The sequence below is a fragment of the Schistocerca gregaria genome, chromosome 8 (genome assembly GCF_023897955.1).
Source record: "Schistocerca gregaria isolate iqSchGreg1 chromosome 8, iqSchGreg1.2, whole genome shotgun sequence".
NCBI classification, from domain to species: domain Eukaryota; kingdom Metazoa; phylum Arthropoda; class Insecta; order Orthoptera; family Acrididae; genus Schistocerca; species Schistocerca gregaria.
The window spans coordinates 248,995,039-249,014,656 of NC_064927.1; the positions used below are offsets into that span (position 1 = coordinate 248,995,039).

General features: G+C 39.4%; 1 protein-coding gene across 1 annotated transcript in view; it reads left to right on the plus strand.

Moving 5' to 3' along the window:
• Positions 1 to 19,618, plus strand: part of LOC126284125 (novel acetylcholine receptor chaperone) — a 36,847-nt gene that overhangs the window by 2,065 nt on the left and 15,164 nt on the right. The gene's annotated exons all lie outside the window — the stretch shown is intronic.

The following is a 19,618-nucleotide window of genomic DNA, read 5'->3' on the forward strand; positions in this document are numbered from 1 at the left end:
AGAACATTATTATTATTATTATTATTATTATTATTATTATTATTTGTATAACATGTTTTTTTACCAAAGCCCTACTCTGTTTTATCTAAGTAATCCTTCCATGTATAAAATGTATTGTGGAACATGTATTTTTTAGCTGCCTTTTTAAGTAATTGTATTTTTGCAATTTCTTTTATGGAAAATTTCAGTGCAATAGTTACCAACGTTATTTTTAATGTGTGCAACTGACTGGTGAATGTATTCACACGGAGCAGTTAAAATCCCCAGTGTTTTGAACACATTTTTGCAATGAGCTTGACTACCATTTTTGGTTATGATTCTTGTGGCTCTTTTCTGTAGTTTGAAAATTGTGTTCATATTTTGTGCATTTGTTCCCCAAAAAAGAATGCCATAGCAAAGAATTGAGTGTACATATGAATTGTATGCAACTAAAAGACATTGCATGTTACACACTGATGATAGGATTCTAAGGGCATTACATGCTGGTGACATTCTGTTGGCAAGTGACCACACCACTTCAACTGAGAATCAATATTCATTCCTAGAAATTTTGCATTTGTTACACAGTCTATAGAGGTGTCATCTACATTTAATTTAATATTGTCATTTTCCCTCTTCAAACTGAAATTAATGGCATTAGTTTTCTTTATGTTCAATGTCACTTTATTTCTTATTGAGAAGTCATAAACTTCCTTGATAGCTTGAGGCATCTGAAGCAGAAAGAATGGAAAAGGTAATGATTTTCTAGCTTTTAGAGACATTTGTTTGTTTATTGGGCATAAAATGTAAAATTAGAAGAGAAAGAGCTATGGTAATAGATTGAAATAGTGTTGGGAAGAGAAACCAACCAGAATTTAATATTCATATATGTAGAAGGTAAGATTTCAACTCACAAATAATTATGATGAACTGCATCTAGTGATGAAAAGATAAATACCTAAAAGTAGAAGGGAAAAAATTAGGAAATTGAGGATAAAGTAATTAAATTTTTTCTTGGGTGTGGATGTTGATGATATTTGGTTTGTGCGGCACTCAGCTGCATGGTCATCAGTGTCCTTACAGAGTCCCAATTTGTACACAGTCCAGTCTAACCACTGCCACAAATGATGATGATGAAATGATGAGGACAACACAAACGCCCAGTCGCCGTACAGAGATAATCCCCAACCCGGCCAGGAATTGAACTCGGGAACCTGCGATCCAGAGACAGCAATGCTAGCCACTAGACCACAAGCTGTAGATGTTAGGAATGGATGGTGAAGGAGGAAGGACAGCAGAGAGAGTAAAATAAATGTTAACAAACCTCGCACTCCCCCTTCTTGTTCTCTCTGTCACTACAACTATTACAGGATTCATCGAATGTGCCACATCAAGTATTTTCCTGAGATTTCCTTCTAGGCATATTTTTTTAGCTCTTCTTTGAATTGCAGTTTATATATCTTTTCAGTTTTCTGCTTCGTCTCCTGGGACACTCATCTGCTTTCAGCATCTTCTTTACCAGGTTTCTGACTGACCCATGTTTCATTTCTGTACAATGCTATGCTTCAGATATTGAGTTTCGGGACCTTGTTTCTCAATTCTGGTTCTTTAAGTGGCACTTGCAGATTGCTATTGAAGAATGCCTCTGTAGTTTGAATTTACTGCGAAGGCCGTCTTGTGTACAATCTTGTTGCCTATACAGTTTTCTCTGCTATTCTAAACACAAAAATGAATCATCGTGGATAACCAAAAAACTTTTTTTTTTCAGTAAGAGGATAATTCAGTTATTGAAGTAGCTGATGAAACATACACGAATGCACCAAACGTTTCTAATAATTACCTTGCAAACATACTAACGAAGAGTGGCTTGGTGCGTCCAGAAGAAAAATATTCCTGTATATGTGACTATATGTGACAAGGAACCAGAGTAGGGACGTTATGCTTTAACACCGTGGAAAACATAAATCTGGATGTCCAGGTTGGGTATTTGAATTGCCATGCCCCAGAATGTGTGTCCAGTGGGTTACCACTGTGACTCCACAAAACATCATAAAGAGTACCAGAAATCTACTGTTAATTGAATATTAGTCAAGCTTATTGGTTAATCAAGAAGATCATAAACTGTCATAAAATAGAAACACTCATGCAATTGGTTGTACTTTAAGAAGTACATTAAAAACCCGTTCTGCTCACAAAGCTTTTCTTGTTTTATATGTAATGTAGGACTATAAAAGGACGCTTTTCCTTGTCATGTAACTTTTAACAAAAATTATAGCAGCTAATAAAGTTAGGATAACCACTAATGACAAGAAAGAATTTTATTTTTCTATATAAAATAATTTGGTTTACATCTGTTAGGCATATGAAGTGAAAGACAAGGGTAACTTGGGAGAATCTTCTGAAATTTTGTAGCGAATTTGAGGTTAACTGAAGAATGGGATGCAACTCGTTGAATTTGACTAGTGATGCTAGAAGTCATAGATGATAAAATTGATGTATTTCTGCACCATGGGTAATAAATCATAAATAATGTAAATAAATGTATATAGCATTAAAAGAAAGAAATTGTGTACACATTTCATTGTAGGTTTTGTTTTTGAAAATCTCGTGTTCACATTTTACTTTATTCATTGTAATTTGCTCTGACTGTGAGTGTTTGTAATCTGTTAGGTAATCGTTTATAAATTTTAAATTTCATTATATTTGGGTAGAGTTATTCTTCATTCAGGGCTGTTTTGAGATGTTTGCTGTTCGTTTGTAGGTGTGGATTCATCTGTGCCAATGAATAAGGATGACCTGACTGATACTATGGGTGTAGATATGTTGTCTACAATTCAATTTTTTTTTTTTTTTTTTTTTTTCAAATAACAGGATTAATTGCTAAATTTGTTCTATGCAATGAGTACAACCGAAGTATGTGTTAGCAAGTGTTTCACTGGGTACACTAACAATATCTATATGCTTGGAGATGTAGCAAGGACAGGTTGTGGCATTCCAGTAGAAGAGGAATTTGGTCTGGAAAGTCTAAACTAGCTTTTAGACACCTTATGAAGATTGCTTATTGTTGGAGTAAAAGCAGGGTTGCCACAGGTTCTGGAAATCAGGGAAATACTGGGGGGGGGGGGGGGGGGGGTGCAGGCACTGGAGAAATGTTGTTTTTGTCTCGGTAGATGAAATGGATTGTTTTACTGAGGTATTATGCATCATCGCTGGCTGCGTGCACCTGAGTATGTGCAGTGCTTCCCTACTCCCTCATTACTACTGCTTCTCTCCTTGCAACACTCCCCTTAGCTTGCAGCTGCCGACAAGAGGCTGGGAGGAATGAAAAGTGGTTTGTTTGGATCTGATTCTCAGAGACTGTGGACACAGCAACCGGAGATGGCGGTGATGTGTGGATGAGTTGCGTGTGAGTGATTGTTTGTTAAAAATAATTTTATGTTTTCTGAAAAAAGCTATGGCTGAAAATATAGTTGTGAGAGTGAGATTGTCTTTTCTACGTGCCTGTCTGCAGCCCAGCAGTTATCTTTATGGTGAGTTGCTACCTGTCCTCATTATTATTGATTCTCAGATTATTTGAACAACATGTTGTCTGTGGCTTACGAATAGCTTGCCACCTGAGTGAATTTCCGTGATGGGCCAAACCACAGGCCATTTCTGTAATGGATTGGGTCTGCCGATCCGAAGCCATTCGGTTCCCACTAATGTGCAGGCCCTGCCCACCAATCTACCTACAAGCCGGGTCTATTTATATCTGATGTAATTCAGTGGATTTTCCTGGTTTACCCATGGATTCAGAACAGCGGTGCTCCTCAGCGGGCCAGAGCCATGGGCGATGGATTTCAGGAACTGCGTTCACTGCAAGTATATTGTACAGTGTGTGTTTTATAGTAATTTTATTTGTTTTAGTACATTTTGGCACTTCAAAAGTAGGTAATATGTTAGAAAGTATGGGCTATAAGAAGAAGAAAATTGTCAGTCCATGGCAGGTTGTATGCTGTGTATTCATATATTTCTCAAAAGAAAAATCACAAAATATGTGTAAATTAGTAGTAATAACTGACAATAACAAACGTAGTAGAACCACCATTTTATTGGCGGTCACCTACGGTGTTGGTTTACACAGTTCTTCCCCTCTTATACTCTTCTTTCTAGAGGCCTACTTTTTTCCTTAGGTTATTTCTGAAATCAGTGAAGGTATTTTAAATCTGTCTAGGGACTCCAAGGAAATGCGTATTCTAGTCACCAAATGTGTTTCACTTTATTGAAATAAAATAACATCATTGGTCTTAATCAAACACATATACCATTTGGCTTGTTATCTCCATTTAAAAACAGTTTGTTACAAAAGATGTTGATGTTAGTACTTAAGATTTTTGCTCACATCAGCTAACCCCATTTGCTTGCAAGTTTGTTTTTAGATATTTCCTTGTTTACACCATTGTTTTTTGTACCATAGCTGAAAAGACAAATTGTCAACTTATGTCTTAATTTACCCTTGAGATCTCAAAATTTGTCAGGGAAAAATGCTAAAACTTGTCTGGAAATCAGGTAATTTCACTTGGGGAAACTTGTGGAAATCTTGATGAGGTGTCTTGTGTAGTTGTGTGTGCATGAATGCCGGGTGAGTGAATGTACTGTAATTTTGTAGTCGTTTTGTTGAGAAGTTTGTAGGGAGTATTTAGTATTTAAAGTATTGGGGATCTTGGGGGGGGGGGGGGGTGTCATTGTGGAAATTAATGAGTCTGCTTTTGCAGCGAACAAAGTACCAAAAAGGGGGAATATGCAGTGGGATAATAGGTTTGGAGGGCTGTTATTTTGGGGACAGAATGTTCTGAAGTTGGTTCATAATCAATGAATTGCTCAGATTAATTCAGGAGTATGTTGCTGAGGGGTATGTTGTTGCATTTGATGGGTTTTCATCATTTGATTGTTGACCACATCAACCTCGCTCGGTGCACTGAAAAGATGTTGAAATGAGATCTACAACTACCCTATAAGGCTCCATTCATAAATGGGTACTAAATGTCAAACAAAGCAACAGTGTAATTAGACTACATTCATAAACAGACATTAAATATCAAACAAGGCAACATTATACTTAACCCAACTACTTACCACATATTGTACTCAGAAATCCCCAAAGCAAAAATCTGTTCATCCCTCCTGCCTGGTTTTGCTTCACGTAAAGCAGACACAACATCAGTATCGTCAGTCAGAACACATTTGTCTTTGCTATCTGTCCGCACAAAGAGTGCATTGTTGGTTTTTACAAAATGATTCTTCTCCATCTCATTGTATGTATGCAGCACAACAACTGAGATAGCATGCAGGTCTGTGTTAGATTCAGAGTAATGATAATTGTTAATATGACAGACATAAAAAGCTGAATCACATCATGGATATCACGCAGGCTCCTGCAATGTTATCCGATCTGTCCTTGCTTGATGTTTTGCCAACAAATCTTTTTTATTTTTTGTTGTGAAAATCTGCAGTAGATTTGTTGTAGCATTATTGCCTGTTTATTAGGTGCATTAGCAGTGCTTTTTTAGCTCTGCGGACTGGTTTTCCCAATACTTAAGGAGAACATTTATGAACACTTATGTCTTGTTACTGCTTCTTAAGTTTTTCTCACTCTCGCTGACAAAGTTAACCTTTCAGCATCCCTTTTGTGTTGCTCTTCCTTTGCTGACAGTGTTGCACTACTTTTCTTCTTTTGGTGACATTCTCAGCCTCTCACGTACTATTTTACTTTACAATGTTTTTTTTCTTCACCCGCTAGTAGCTTCTTCCTCCAATTTTCCCAGATTACATCCCAGGTGTATGAGACATGACCACTAGACTTAGCCAGTAGTTTGAAGTAGGAACAGGCTCGTCACATGCTCAACTAAATGAAACTTCACTGAATACTTATTTCAGAAACAAACATAATTACATGAGAATTGATTATCCAAATAGACTTATTTGATGATGAAATTAGAATATAGTAATTCCCAATCCAGAAGGCGTTGTTCCACATCTTCGTCACAGAAAAATCTGCTTAAAGTGGTAGGCAGGTGGCTTGAACTGCATGTCCAATCATTGTTGGCAGCAATTTGTGAATAATTTTGGCAGTGTTGCCAGATATGGTTCATTAATTCTACGTGTAAGTACCCTTGGAAAATATTTTCTTAATGCTCTGGAGAGGGGGGGGGGAGAAGAAAGTTTCCATTTTTACTGTGACACCGGTCTTGGTATATAGATTTCTGGTGTTAATTTTGTAATGTTTGGAAACTACATATAATTAGCGTTCATGTCATATGCCACTTTAACTAATTGAAATACACTTATCTTGTCCAGAATATTGTGAACTGTCCATTTGATGCAGAGCATCAACACATGGAACAGAAAATAAAAAATTGTAGTACATTTATGTAAAAATGATTATTTTATTTTGCTAGCAAAATTGGCAGTGTGTAAAACCTGTTCATAATATCTGGGTGTACAGATGTATAAGAAATTGAATAGAACAAGGGCAAGTAGATATTCCATATATTTAATCTCATTAAACTTTCTGTGTGTGATTGGTGGTTTTGCTGGTGGCATAATAATGTTCTGGAGTGATTTCACATTTGCACAAAAAGTAATCAGTTGACTAAAAACATTCTTATCAAGGATTTATGATGTGCATCAGTCACACAGTGTTGTTAGTCCTGTTTATAGTATTTGTCAAGAGTTGGTCATAATGGAAAAACAGTGGCAGCTATTTTAAATATAACGTAAACCAAAAACAGGGATTGATGCAGAAGGGACCAAACTACGCAGGCATAAAAATACTGGATTACTTTTTGAACAGATTTGAGATGCTAATATGTATTAAACACAAATTAAAATCCTATTTTTTGTGTGATGTCAGTCCACTGCTTATCTTGGGGTACAAAGGTATTACTGTATAGTGGCAATAGAATACACTCAACAGGTCCAACATATCGAATAACTTTATTCTAATGCCCATTTTGTTCTGGATGGCTTTTAACACGTATATTCTTCCATACAGACATAAAGAGAACAAGAAAGAGACTGTAACATTTAAAATATACAAAAATAAACACATTCTTCTATACAGACACAAAAAGAACAAGAAAGGTAACACTTAAAATATATGGAAATAAACACATTCATGGAAATACCATTATGTTATCGAAATCACATACACTAAGAACAAAACATAATGATAGATAATCATATGAGAATATTTGTTACTAGAAGGCTAAGCTGTATAGCTTGTTACTTGAAATTACTTAATCACTCATCACTCTCATCATACATGTTCCCATTGTCCAAATGTGTTGGTTTCGGTGACAAGAAAAATCCATGATGAACAGGAAGGATGTAATCAAAGAGGGACAGGATGTCTGCTGCTTTCTTCTTCTCAGTGAGCCTCATCTGGGTCCATTGTATTTTAATCAAAGAGTAAGAACTGGGTTTCATCTTCCCCCCACCCCCCTTTCCTCAGTTTTTCCTGAAACTTACTTTGCACCAAATGTAATGACATAATGTCTCGCTGATGAATAAAGAAGATGGGTTTTCAGAAATCACCTTCTACTGACATAGATTCCTTTGGCACTTTCCCAGAATGGTTTAAACATTTGCCAGAAATTGCTTTCACCTATTTTCTCAAAACATTTAAGAGGACAGTGGCAGTTAGGTCCTACATTCTTTTTATCTGTCATTTTTCCAGAGTGGGGTACATGTTCTTTGCCTTTAATACATCTCTTTTGCTTAAACTTCTGTTGTGAGGTGCATCTCAGCCTTTTCCGAAAAGACCTCTTTATTTGTTCTTCTGTCCCTTTATGAAACATGTGTGTGCCATTTTTAGGTCCATTCGAAATCCTTCATAGATTACGTGAATAGCAGCAAAGATTATTACTATTATTGTCATTGTTGTTGTTATTGTTACTACTTGTATGAATATAAATGAAGAAATATGTGTACACCACCATCAAGCCTTCAACGGCAGCCATTCAGTAATAACCTTGTATTTTATGTATTTCAGAAACGTAATGGTATGTACATGCATTTACCACAATGTTCTGGAAATATCTTTTTTTTAAACTTGTCAAAAGTGGTTATAACCTCAGAAAATGTACATGAGTCTCTTAGCGGCATCCACTTCACCTGCCATTTGCCATCAAGTTCCCACAGCCGGTGCCCTCTGGCATTTACCTTGAACATCGCCCGGACGTCTGTTGAGTGATCTAGAACTTTTTCTTGGTGTATTGTATTCTGTTGCTCGTTGGTAGCACCAATTGCCCTATAAGTCAAAATATACGGCAGCGGTGCATACTGTTGTGTTTCCCCAAGCTGCTCATTTGTAGGAGTCATTTTTGTGAAGATTATTTCAATATGAGTTGAAGTCTGAGCTCTACTGTGCTTTATGAGGGGCTTTCTGTGGGTGAATTGTTGCAGTTTTACGCCTAGATCAGAAATTTTCAGTAAGAGCTAATGGTTTTTTTCTGGCCATGATTGCTTGCATTGATTTTTGGATACCTTGTACTGTATCTACAGTGCCTAGCAAAAAAAAAAAAAAAAAAAAAAAAAAAAAAAAAAAAAAAAAATGGAGTGCCCAGAAGCAGAGGAGGAGACGAAGCAAAGCTTGACAGGTTGAGGTGGTACGCAATGTTATTTAAGTAATTACAAAACTGAGTCAAATACACAAAGAATTTGGCAATATGATGTTGCACCCTCTCTGGCCTTGACGCTTGCGGTGATTCAGTTGGGTAGGGTGAAATACAGCCAATGTATCCTCTCCTGAGGCAAGATGACACACAACTGTTGTAACTGGTCCTTGATATTCTGGATACTGGTACTGGGATGAGGTGTTTTATTAGAGACAGTTCTTGGCATCCCACAGGCCACGGAAATAGTTCAGTATTGTGCAGACAGTTCATAGAAACACATTCCACATATGGATGAGAATTGTCCTTTTGAAAAATGGCACCACAGTACCATTGCACGAGAGGTAACATATGACACAGGATGTCCATGACTCACTGTTGTGATGTCGGAATTCCCTCAGTCACTGTCAGCTGTGGTATTACCAGCAGCCTGTGCATGGGATGGTAATTCCCTAGAGTGAATGCTGCTGCTCTTGGACCGTTAGTGCAGGATGACACAGAATGTCGCAGGGAGTCAGTTAATTATTCTCGGATGGCAGACACAGATTTTAAGGTATAACAGTGGGCTCGTTTACAGTGTGATGATCCTCCATAGTGGTGGTCAGATGTGGTGAACCAGAACCTTGAGGACAAATACACCTGCCCTCAAATTTGCATACAGCTCTACATCAGGCCACTATCATGTCCGAATGAGCCACAAACCTGGATATTGCGCAATTCAACCAGCTGGCCAAATGGAGACCCACAATGAGGCCACTTTCAAACTCTGTCAGGTGCTAATGATGCTGTCTTATAGGATTATGCTGCATCTCTGCGTGTTTACAGTGATCACTTGACTGCTGATGCTGTTCATGCCCCTTATATACCTTACCAAGCCTAGTGACAACACTAAACACAAACACCACTAACGCACTCTGGTGGCCATTCCATTTGTCACAGAAAATTATAACTCTCATTATTTATATACCTGTCAATAGTGTATATATGTACATCTGGCCATGTATTCTGAGTGCTTCTCTTTTTTTTTTTTTGCCAGGCGTTTTTTGTATGTCTGCAATTAATAAATTATAGATAGAAAATTATGCTTTTGGATACTGCACTGGCATTTCACATTTCACACTGAGTAGCCAGTTTCTGTTATTCCTATGTTGTCATGCCACACATTCCACTAAGGGGAGAAATGAAGCTCGTGGTTGATAAGAAAACATCAGTTACATCATTGTCAACAGTAGAACAGGAAGCTGAAGATCGTGATGTTATGGGACCAAGGAGAAACATTTATTTTACTTTTAGCAGTTCTCAGAATTGACAAATAAGAGCAGGTCAGTTGTCTATTGAGCATATACATTTATTTTTCTTGCTATAGTTGTCGCAGCTCAGTAATAAAATCATGTAAGTTATCAGTCAGCATGATTGTTTTATTTCTTTTGCAACAGTTGTTGCAGTAGAGAAAAACAGAAAAGGTCACATGCACACAATAAATTATAGTTTTTACTCATTTAATTTGTGATTAGTTGTTGTTGTTGTTTATGAACCTATGCTGCCATGAAAGAGATCCTGGTCCTTTGACAAATTCACAGAAAGCTTCTTGGACTTGTTTCACCCATTCTGCATAATTTCTGCTTGTGTTTTGCAAGGGAAGTGACTCAGTTGTAATATTCATCTACTCTGTCAAGGCACTCAGGGGCTCAGTCTTTATTTGCTGGATATGGGTTTGACGATTCTTGGGTTCCTGAGCTGGAGACTGGTAAGTGCCGTCAGTCCTGTCACCATAAGCTCTGGGCGTGCTTTGGTGACCACTGTACAGTGTTGCTGTGGCGTATTGTGTGCCACAGGAATTGTGAGCTTGGTTTGAATGCCTGGATTGTGAATATGGTAAATACCTATAATAAAAAACCCTCTATTCCAAGGTATGCTGTGTGCCGATGAGATGCATGGTTGTTGAGGTGCAACAATTGTTAGTCAGCAACCTCTGGGCAAACTGCTTCATCTCAATTGCACAAAGCTTACTCAGGCAAGTAGGGCTGTGATTGAGTGAACCCATATTCGCCTTGCTGCTTGTGGGACCAAGATGGACCCTCAAAAATTTCTCCTCTTGCTCCTCCTCTCAGCAGAATGGGTGGGCCACTGGTACATACGAGTAGCCTATCTAACAAGAGGTATTGTGTAGCCAGTGCTCCACACTTGTGAGATTACACTGAGTATTTCAGTTTATAGTAACACAACACATGCTGCTGGTCAGAATCTGTTTTTTAATAGTTAAGTGGGAAGAGGGCAACTTTGAGGTATTTTCACCTTTTTACATCCAAAAAGATGAAGAGGGCCTTGATGGAACTTTTGAGATCTGTCAGTCACTTGCTAAATGTAACCCTGTTTGTAGAAACATATAGTCCTCAACAATTTAAGAACTTCAAGAAAGCTCATTCCCTCAGGGCATTATGCTATCAAAACTGAACTGCACAATACCTTGAACTACAGCAAAGGTTTGTGTCACACAGAAATTAGGTTGATATTCCCAAACATGAACTGAGAGCTGAGTGGACTAAAGAATGCATTGTTGATGTACAAAATATAACGAAAAGGTTGGATGGCGATCTGATCAGATCAGACTCCTTTTATACTGACTTTCAACAGCACAAAGCATGTCAAGAAAAGTTTTCTTCACTTAAATGTGCAGCACTATGTTCCAAACCCAGTGTGCCGTGTTAAATGCCAGCACTTTGGCCAGATCACTCTAGGACGTAAGGGAGGAACCACTTGTGGTAAATGTGGAAAGGCTGCCCATGAAAGAGTTGGTTGTTCATCTCCCCCAAAGTGTGTAAATTGCTCTGGGGATCACCCTCTTTGGAGTAGGTTTTTAGCGTCTACCTTGAGGAAAGGAAGATACAGAATCTGAAAACAACAAAGCGTATCCTGTATGGTGAGGCCAAAAAGATCGAAAAGGGCATGCAGCAACCCATGTTCGCTACCTCCTTCGCTTCATATCTTAAACAACCAATTCAGAAAACCGATACTTTTACACAAATGGAAGTTATTAGTGTCAGCATTAGTACCTGCTGCATTTGTCAGTGCATTTGTGCTGCTGCAGTTATTGCAAAGATATAAATCTGCCTAGAAAATCAGAAAAGATGGTCGTTATGGTTGTTGCCAACACCGCAGAGCTGCTGCCTCTCCAAAGGCTCAGTCTGCTCCACAGTCCAACACTGCCACTGCTGAAGTTTTGGCTCTGAAGCCTTCCCAGGCCAAAAAGCCACAAGGGAAAGCAGCAGTCACTGACTCATGGAAAGTATCGACATCATCCTATCTAGCATTTCTCACCGTTCACCTTCCAAGCTAATGGACATTGATATCGGCCTGCGACACTCATCTTGTGCCAGTGCGAGCTTTCATCCTCAGTGGAAAGACAGGGTGAATGTGCAGCAGCCATGATAAATGGCTCTCATATCACAGTGAAACATGGATACGTTCAGGATACATGTGGAGGAAGAGGACCTCCTAGCCCAGGAACACATCCTGTGTTTGTGTTTGGAGGAAACATGTTTTAAAACATTTGATGCCTCCATACTATGGGGCTGCACCCTCCTTCGCCAGGATAACCTGACTGGGGAAAGGGCCAAGGGAGGGACTGCTGTACTTGTCAATAGTTTGCACCATTCCTCTGCTCTCCTATGGTTACTAACCTCCAAGCGTTGAAGTTCATATGTGCCATAGGACCACTGTTTGATCCCTGTATCTACCGCCACAAAATTTGATAGACTCTAAGACTCTAACAGATCTTATAGAACAATTCCCCTGATCATTTTTGCTCCTGAGAGACTTCAGTGCCCATTATGTACTGCTGGGAGACTGAGGCTCTAACAAATCTTGTAGAACAACTCCCCCAACCATTTCTCCTAATGGGAGACTTCAGTTCTCATCAGCTCAACCTCTGCTTGCTCTTGGGTTGAGTTTTGGGTGACTTCTCATATACTGTGCATCTTCAGCCCAGTCACTCCCCATCATTTCTTTGCTGGTACGGGGTCATCCTCAGCCATCGACCTCTTCCTGCTCTCCAATCCTTGCAGACTCTGTTCAGTGGGAAGTCACTAACAACCTTCATTCCTGTGATCAATTCCTGCTCTGGTACAACTACTGGATGGAGTTCTCACTGAAAGCACGCAGGCACACCAGATTATCAGCAGAGCTGAGTGGATGCTGTTCAGCCAGCTGGATGTGTTTGAACACTGCGACAGCATCCGGGAGTGAGTGGACCACATTACACGAATGATCCACCTTGCGACTAATGTCTCCATCTTGAAATCTTCTGTTTGGCTTTGGAGACTACCTGCCGCTTGGGGGAATGAAGAGTGCTGTTCAGTAATATGGGTCAGTATAACCATTTAAGTGCCATCAAGCCAACAGAGGAAAATCTTGCAGCTTTTCAATTGGCAAGGGCCAAGGCTTTGATGCAAAATCAAAGAGGCCAAGAAAAATTCATGACAAGTGTTGCTGAATTCCATCAATCATTCCACTTGTTCTACAAAAGTATGGAAAGCTATCAGAAGTATTTCCAGTTAAGACAGTCATTTACCAATAGCAGCTGTGCTGAAACCAGGGTGTCTCCAAACAGCACCCTGAGATGTTGCCAAGATCATGGCAGAGCATTTTGCAGTGGCTACTTCCAATGCCAGTCAGGATCTGTCACTCGGCTGCTAGTGCATGACCGTAAAGAGTGGTCAGTCGGACTTCAGATCCAACAATTCTGAGTCTTACAACTGCCCATGTGGGATGTGTCAAGGGAAGTCCTTCTCGAATGTTTTAGAGGCAGCTATTCAGCAGTCTTTCCTACCTATGTAAACATCACTGTTTCGATATATTCTTTGACATCAGTAACGTGTATGACATACTTGGAGACACAGTATTCTCAGGCAGCTCCCAGTGGGGCTTTTATGGCCTCCTTCCCGTCTTTATGTGGTCTTTCCTGTCTAAGCTCTTTTTTAGGTCCTGAGTTGGTGACAAGTTGCCGGATCGTTTTCAAAGAGTGGTTGCACATTTTCTGCAGAGAACTGCACGCGCGCGCGCACGTGTGTGTGTGTGTGTGTGTGTGTGTGTGTGTGTGTTCATTTTAATCATTCTTGTTGTATTTTTAAGTCGCGCAAATTGCATATGTGGGACACCATTCTCCCTTTTAAAGACTCTGTGATGTTTCTAGGCCTCATTTTTGCCTCCAAACTGCGTTGGTTACCCCACCTCAGAGACACGAAGTCCAGGCCCAGGAGGCAGTGAACATTTTGAATTGTGTTATCCACATGTCCAGGGGAGCAGATGAGACGTGTCTGCTCCAGTTTTATAGGACCTTCTTGCAATTGTGGCTGGATTCTGGGTGCACAGTGCATATGGGTCTGCAAGGCCTTCTTACATGAATATCATCAACAGGATACACCACAAGAAGCTCAGGCTGACCAGAGACACCTACAGGACCAGCACCATACCCAGTCTCTGTGCTGAGGTTTGTGAACCATCACTAATCATGTGGCAGCAACTTCTCATGGTGCATCATGCATGTAAGTTGATTGCTACTCCCGCTTCTCCAGTATACCACACCATTGCTCATCCGACTGTGGAACACCTCTTTACCAATCATCCATGATGAGGTCATTTTGGATCTTAGCAAAGTGTATTCTGGAGGCCCTTGGTGTGGGGCATGTACAGTCTCAAATCTGGGGTTTTAACTGACTGCCACACTGGTTGCTGCAGAGGCCCAGAGTGATTTTAGATTAAGCGCAGCGCAGGAAAAATTTACACTCTTGCATGTGATTTTAATATGTTATTTCCCTACAGTTTAAGTGAGCACCACAACTATGTAGCTGTAATCATGGATGGGACCAAACAGGGAGATTTCGTTGGTTGTTCTGTTGTTTTCCTGCTCGTGTCCTTGAGACCCAATTGCCTCATGAGTTTACTGTATTTGACATAGAATTGTATGTGATCGTTAAGTCACTGGAGTAAATGAGATGTGTTACAAGTGCTAAATTCCTTATCTGTTGTGATTCACTGAGTGCTCTTTACTCTCTACAACATTTGTATCCAGCAGATACAGTAGTCTAGAATATCCATGATGTCCTCTTAAGACTTCAGAGACTTGGGATGGAGGTGTCCTTTTGCCGGTTGCCAGGGCACAGGGGTATTGCGGGGAATCAAAGGGGGGATGTAACAGCCCAGGAGGGGTGTTGTGATCCTCAGTTAGTTCATTGTGACTTCCCCGTCATGCTATTGCCTCACTGTTGAGGTACACTGTAATGCATTTAAGGGAGGAAGAGTGGCTGGAAGTGACAGACAATAAGTTGCATCTAATAAAGTGCACAGTGCAGCTGGGTGTACCTCTTTCCAGCCAAGCAGGTTGGATGAAGTTCTCTTACTCATCTTCCCAGCAGAGGACTGTCCTATGTGTGATGCTCATGGGATACATGTCACTGTACACCACATTTTATTAGACTGTGTTTTATTTTTGGTTCAGAGGACAGTGGCACATAAGTCAACAGATCTGCCATCTATTTTAAGTGACTTTTGAGCGAGTGTGGTTAGAGCTCTAAGATTCAGTGATACATCAGTCTTGTTTCCTAAAATTTTATGGAGATATTCTTAATGTGTTAATAGGGTAACTGGCTCACCCATGTTTTTTCCTATTTTATCCACATTTGTGTCTTTTAATTATGTAAGGGCAGTGATAACGTCACCATTGAGCGCCCATACCCTTCAAACACAAAAACAACAACATACATTGTTGAGCGTTGATGGGTTCACCATGAAGACAGAGTTCTAACATGTCCTAGACATAAATATTGTGCAGTAATATTGTGCCATTCTTAGCCTCATATTTTCGTGCAATATACCGACACAATATTATTACATCAATAATACTGAATGTGTGAGGGTTGCTTTATACTGGTGGCTAAGACAGCTATTTTCTGAGACTTTCAATTATTATTATTTCCATTGATTATTGTGAAGATGAAGTATAAAAACTTAACGCTCTTTCCCCACTTTTGTCATCCCTTTTGAGTGCATTCTTGTAAATATAAGGGGCATTCAAAAAGAAACAAGCCGGAGGCATAATTGCAGAAACCAGCACCTGTATGTTAGAAGTGTTGACCCTGGTTATTGAAACACTTGTCCCATTGTGACACAAGGTGGTGAATGGCTGGCTCATAAAATTCCCAGGGCTGCAATGTTAACCAGTTCCGTATGTACAGCTGGATGTCGTCATCCGAGGTAAATCATTTCCCCTCAGAGCCTTTTTAAGGGGTCCAAAAATGGTGTAATCACAGGGAGAGAGGTCTGGACTGTATGGAGGGTGGCCAAGAACCTCCCATTTCAATTTCTGCAGGAGTGCCATGACTGTGTTGGCCGTATGAGGTTTTGCATTGTCATGTAGCAGAATGACCCCACAGGTGAGATTGCCTGGACGTTTTGATTTGATCACTTGGCGAAGGGTGGTCAAGGATTGGGAGTAACGCTGGGCATTCACTGTTGTCTCGTGCTGCAGGAAGCAAATCAGAAGAGACATTTAAATATGTCTGCTTGTGTCTGTATATGTATGGATGGATATGTGTGTCTTGCCAGTCGGATTTTCGTAGTGCACTGATATGCTGCTACATTCGAAGATTTTTTTTAAATTTATTTAGTGACACAGAGGTTTTGGCGCCCGTATTTATTTTTGTGCCTGCAAAGCATGCCTGTGTAGCGCTACATATATTCGACGGCAGAAGTTAGTTGTGGCGGTACCTACCAACATTTTTCAGAACTTCTGTTTACTTTGCACTCGATTCTAAGCCGCAGGCAGTTTTTGGATGACAAAAACTGGAAAAAAAAGTGCGACTTAGATTCGAGTAAATACGGTAAGCAGATTCAGAAGGATGTAGGTTGCAGTAGGTACTAGGAGATGAAGAAGCTTGCACAGGATAGAGTAGCATGGAGAGCTGCATCAAACCAGTCTCTGTACCGAAGACCACCACTTCAACAACAACACAACAACAACAAAAACAACAACAATATTTTATGAGCTTTTGAAATAAAACCATGTGAGGAAGTGGGTCTGTATTTCTGTACCTGCAGCTTAGAATAGTTACCTGGTATCAGTGTCAGTAACTGTACCTCCTCAGTATAGGTGGCTGCTGAGATTGCAGTATTTAGGTTGTGAAACCACACATCACATTTTATGCACATATTACTATCTTCAGGTTCTGCATCAAGTGCATTTTCATTCACACAGTTTTGAATATGTTGCTTGTGTAAAACTTGTTTCAATTTCTTCCACTTTCCTTTTTCATACTATTGTGATTCTTATCTTTGCTGGATAAAAAGGGGGATATAGTAGGGGCTACAGCAGAAATGCTAACATTCAATGCATCAGTAATTCAAACCCAGGAATATAAACATCTGCACTGTTTTCTTCAGTTTCACATTGGAGTGATGGTGATCGTTCATGTGGGTTGTCACTAAATTTCTTCTTGTAGTGAGTGTAGCAATTGCTGCACAATGGATGTGATGTTAATACCGTTACTTGAGGACCAAGATATTTCTGCAATACCACTGACAGATTTCCAACAACTGTGAAGTGTTTTTCACTTTTCGTAAACACCACTCTCTTGTGTCTCCTTTCGTATTCCCCACACCTCGCTCTTTCACTACTGTATTTCAATATTGTATTTAACAAAAAGTTCAAACCAAACACAATACTCGATGCAGAATGATTTACGTGCAAGTTCACACGTATTTGTTGTAAACAGAAGAGCACTGAAAACAGTAGGAATTCAGTGATGCGAAATATGCTGAATGTTGAAAATTTTTTAACTCTCTACACAGGAAAATATTGTCCACTGTTTTTGCACTGACCAGTAACATATTAAAACCAAACAATATTTTGTGTAATTCTCAAAAGTTTTCAGATGGGGGTTTTCCAGTAAGTAATTTGTAAAAATGCAATTTTTTTAAATTTTTAGTAATAACTAGTTACGTAATACAGATAGCTGGAGCAGAGAAGATACTGTTTATAATTACATCAGTAGTACCTGGTAATATGACAGAAAAAATAGTGTTCTGTGACTTATCCAAATTAGAAAAAAAGTTTTTAAGTGGAAAAATTAACTTAAATTTCATTTTTTTGTCATAAATTTGTAAGTTATAGGAAGCCCCTAAGTGTGCATGTGTCAACTAAATTTCAACACACTGAGAGGGATCTCTAATGCAAAACATCTGCCAGGTTTCCAGTACTTTGGGTTTATTAGGTATGTTTTTTTTGTTTCTACTGTTTTAAGAGTTATATCCAAAATGCACATTTTTCTAAGGGCTATACCACTTTCAAAACTTAAAACAAATTGAAAGTACTTTATTTCTTAACACTTAGGATTTGAGGTCTAATACATATTTTTTCCATAGAAATTCATGACCACGAGTTGACATGACCTGTATGATTTGAGATGAAATCACCCTGTTATAAGTGAAGTGGTAGGTTGCCTACATCCTAAGATTTGTGTTGGAGATTGGATAACCTGAGTTCCTGAGTCCCCATTAGTTCAAATAATTGCAGTAGCATTCCATTATCACATTGCTTTGTTTGAATTTTAATTTTTTCATCCTCTGTCAGAAGTTAAACACAATACTAGAATTTCAATTTCTTCCATGTCAACTCCTTCATTCTTAACTCACCTGTAGAAAATAGATAGGAGAGGATAGAATCTCGCTGCTCTTTCCTCCATTCTTAGCTCACACTTGTAGTATGTAGATAGAAGGAGAGGGTATTATGTAGAGATGTGACAGGGATTTGTGTAAGGAAGCACACTGAAAACAAGAAAAATATATTTGCAGAATGGCAAAATAAATCAGGTAGATCAATTCCAAGTGAATGACTTGGGTACAAAGATATGTTGGCTGTCTCACCTCAGAATGACTGCATCTAAATGAGGGCTCTAACAAGTAAGTTCTTTGGTAAAACAGATGCCGAAGTAGTAGCAATTACGTTCCAGATTATAATCACCAAAAGATGCTTCCAGTGTAAGCAGTTGATAATTTGTCATTCATGCAGCTTGTGAAATCAGTGACTTTCACACTTGTGCAGAAAACAGCAAATTTATTTATGTATTCATTCAGAAATCATCTCTCAGTGATATATGATTTGTCTTCATAATACAATAATTATAAATTACTCAAAGTATACATAATGAGAACATTATGAAAAGGACAATTTGCAACTTACCATACAGAGGAGATGTTGAGTTGTAGACAGGCACAACAAAAAGATTAGTAAACAAATAAGCTTTCAGCGAAACCAAAAGGCCTTCTTCTAAAATAGACCATGGATACACATTCACACAAGCACCACTTACACCCACGACCACTGTCTCTAGGCACTGGGAGGAGTAGGTGAAAAAAGAGACTGGGTGCATTGGTTTAATAGAAGACTGTGTACTGGTGGAATGGGAGCAGGAATGGGGATCAGTGGGTGAAGTACAGGGACTAATGAAGTTTGAGGTAGGTGGGTTTACGAGAACATAGGATATATTGCAGGGAGAGTTCCCACCCATGCAGTTCTGAAGAGCTGATGTTGGTAGGAGAGATTCATATGGCACAGGCTATGAAGCAGTCAGTGAGGTGAAGAACATTATGTTGCACAGGATGATCAGCAACTGGGTGGTCTAGCTGTCTCTTGGCTGTAGTTTGTCCCTGGCCTTTCATACAGATAGACAGGTTATTGGCTGTCATGCCCATGTTGAATGCAGAACAGTGGTTGCAGCTTAGCCTTAGCTTGTAGATCAGATGACTACTTTTGTAGGTAGTCTTGGCTTTGATGAAATGATGATTCTTGTGACTGGGCTGCAGTAGGTGGTGATGGGAAGATGCTTGGGTCAGATCTTGCATCCAGGTCTATTACAGGGGTATCAGCTATGAGGCAAGAGATTGGGAGCAGAAGTGGGGTAGGGATGGACGAGGATATAGTGTAGGTTCAG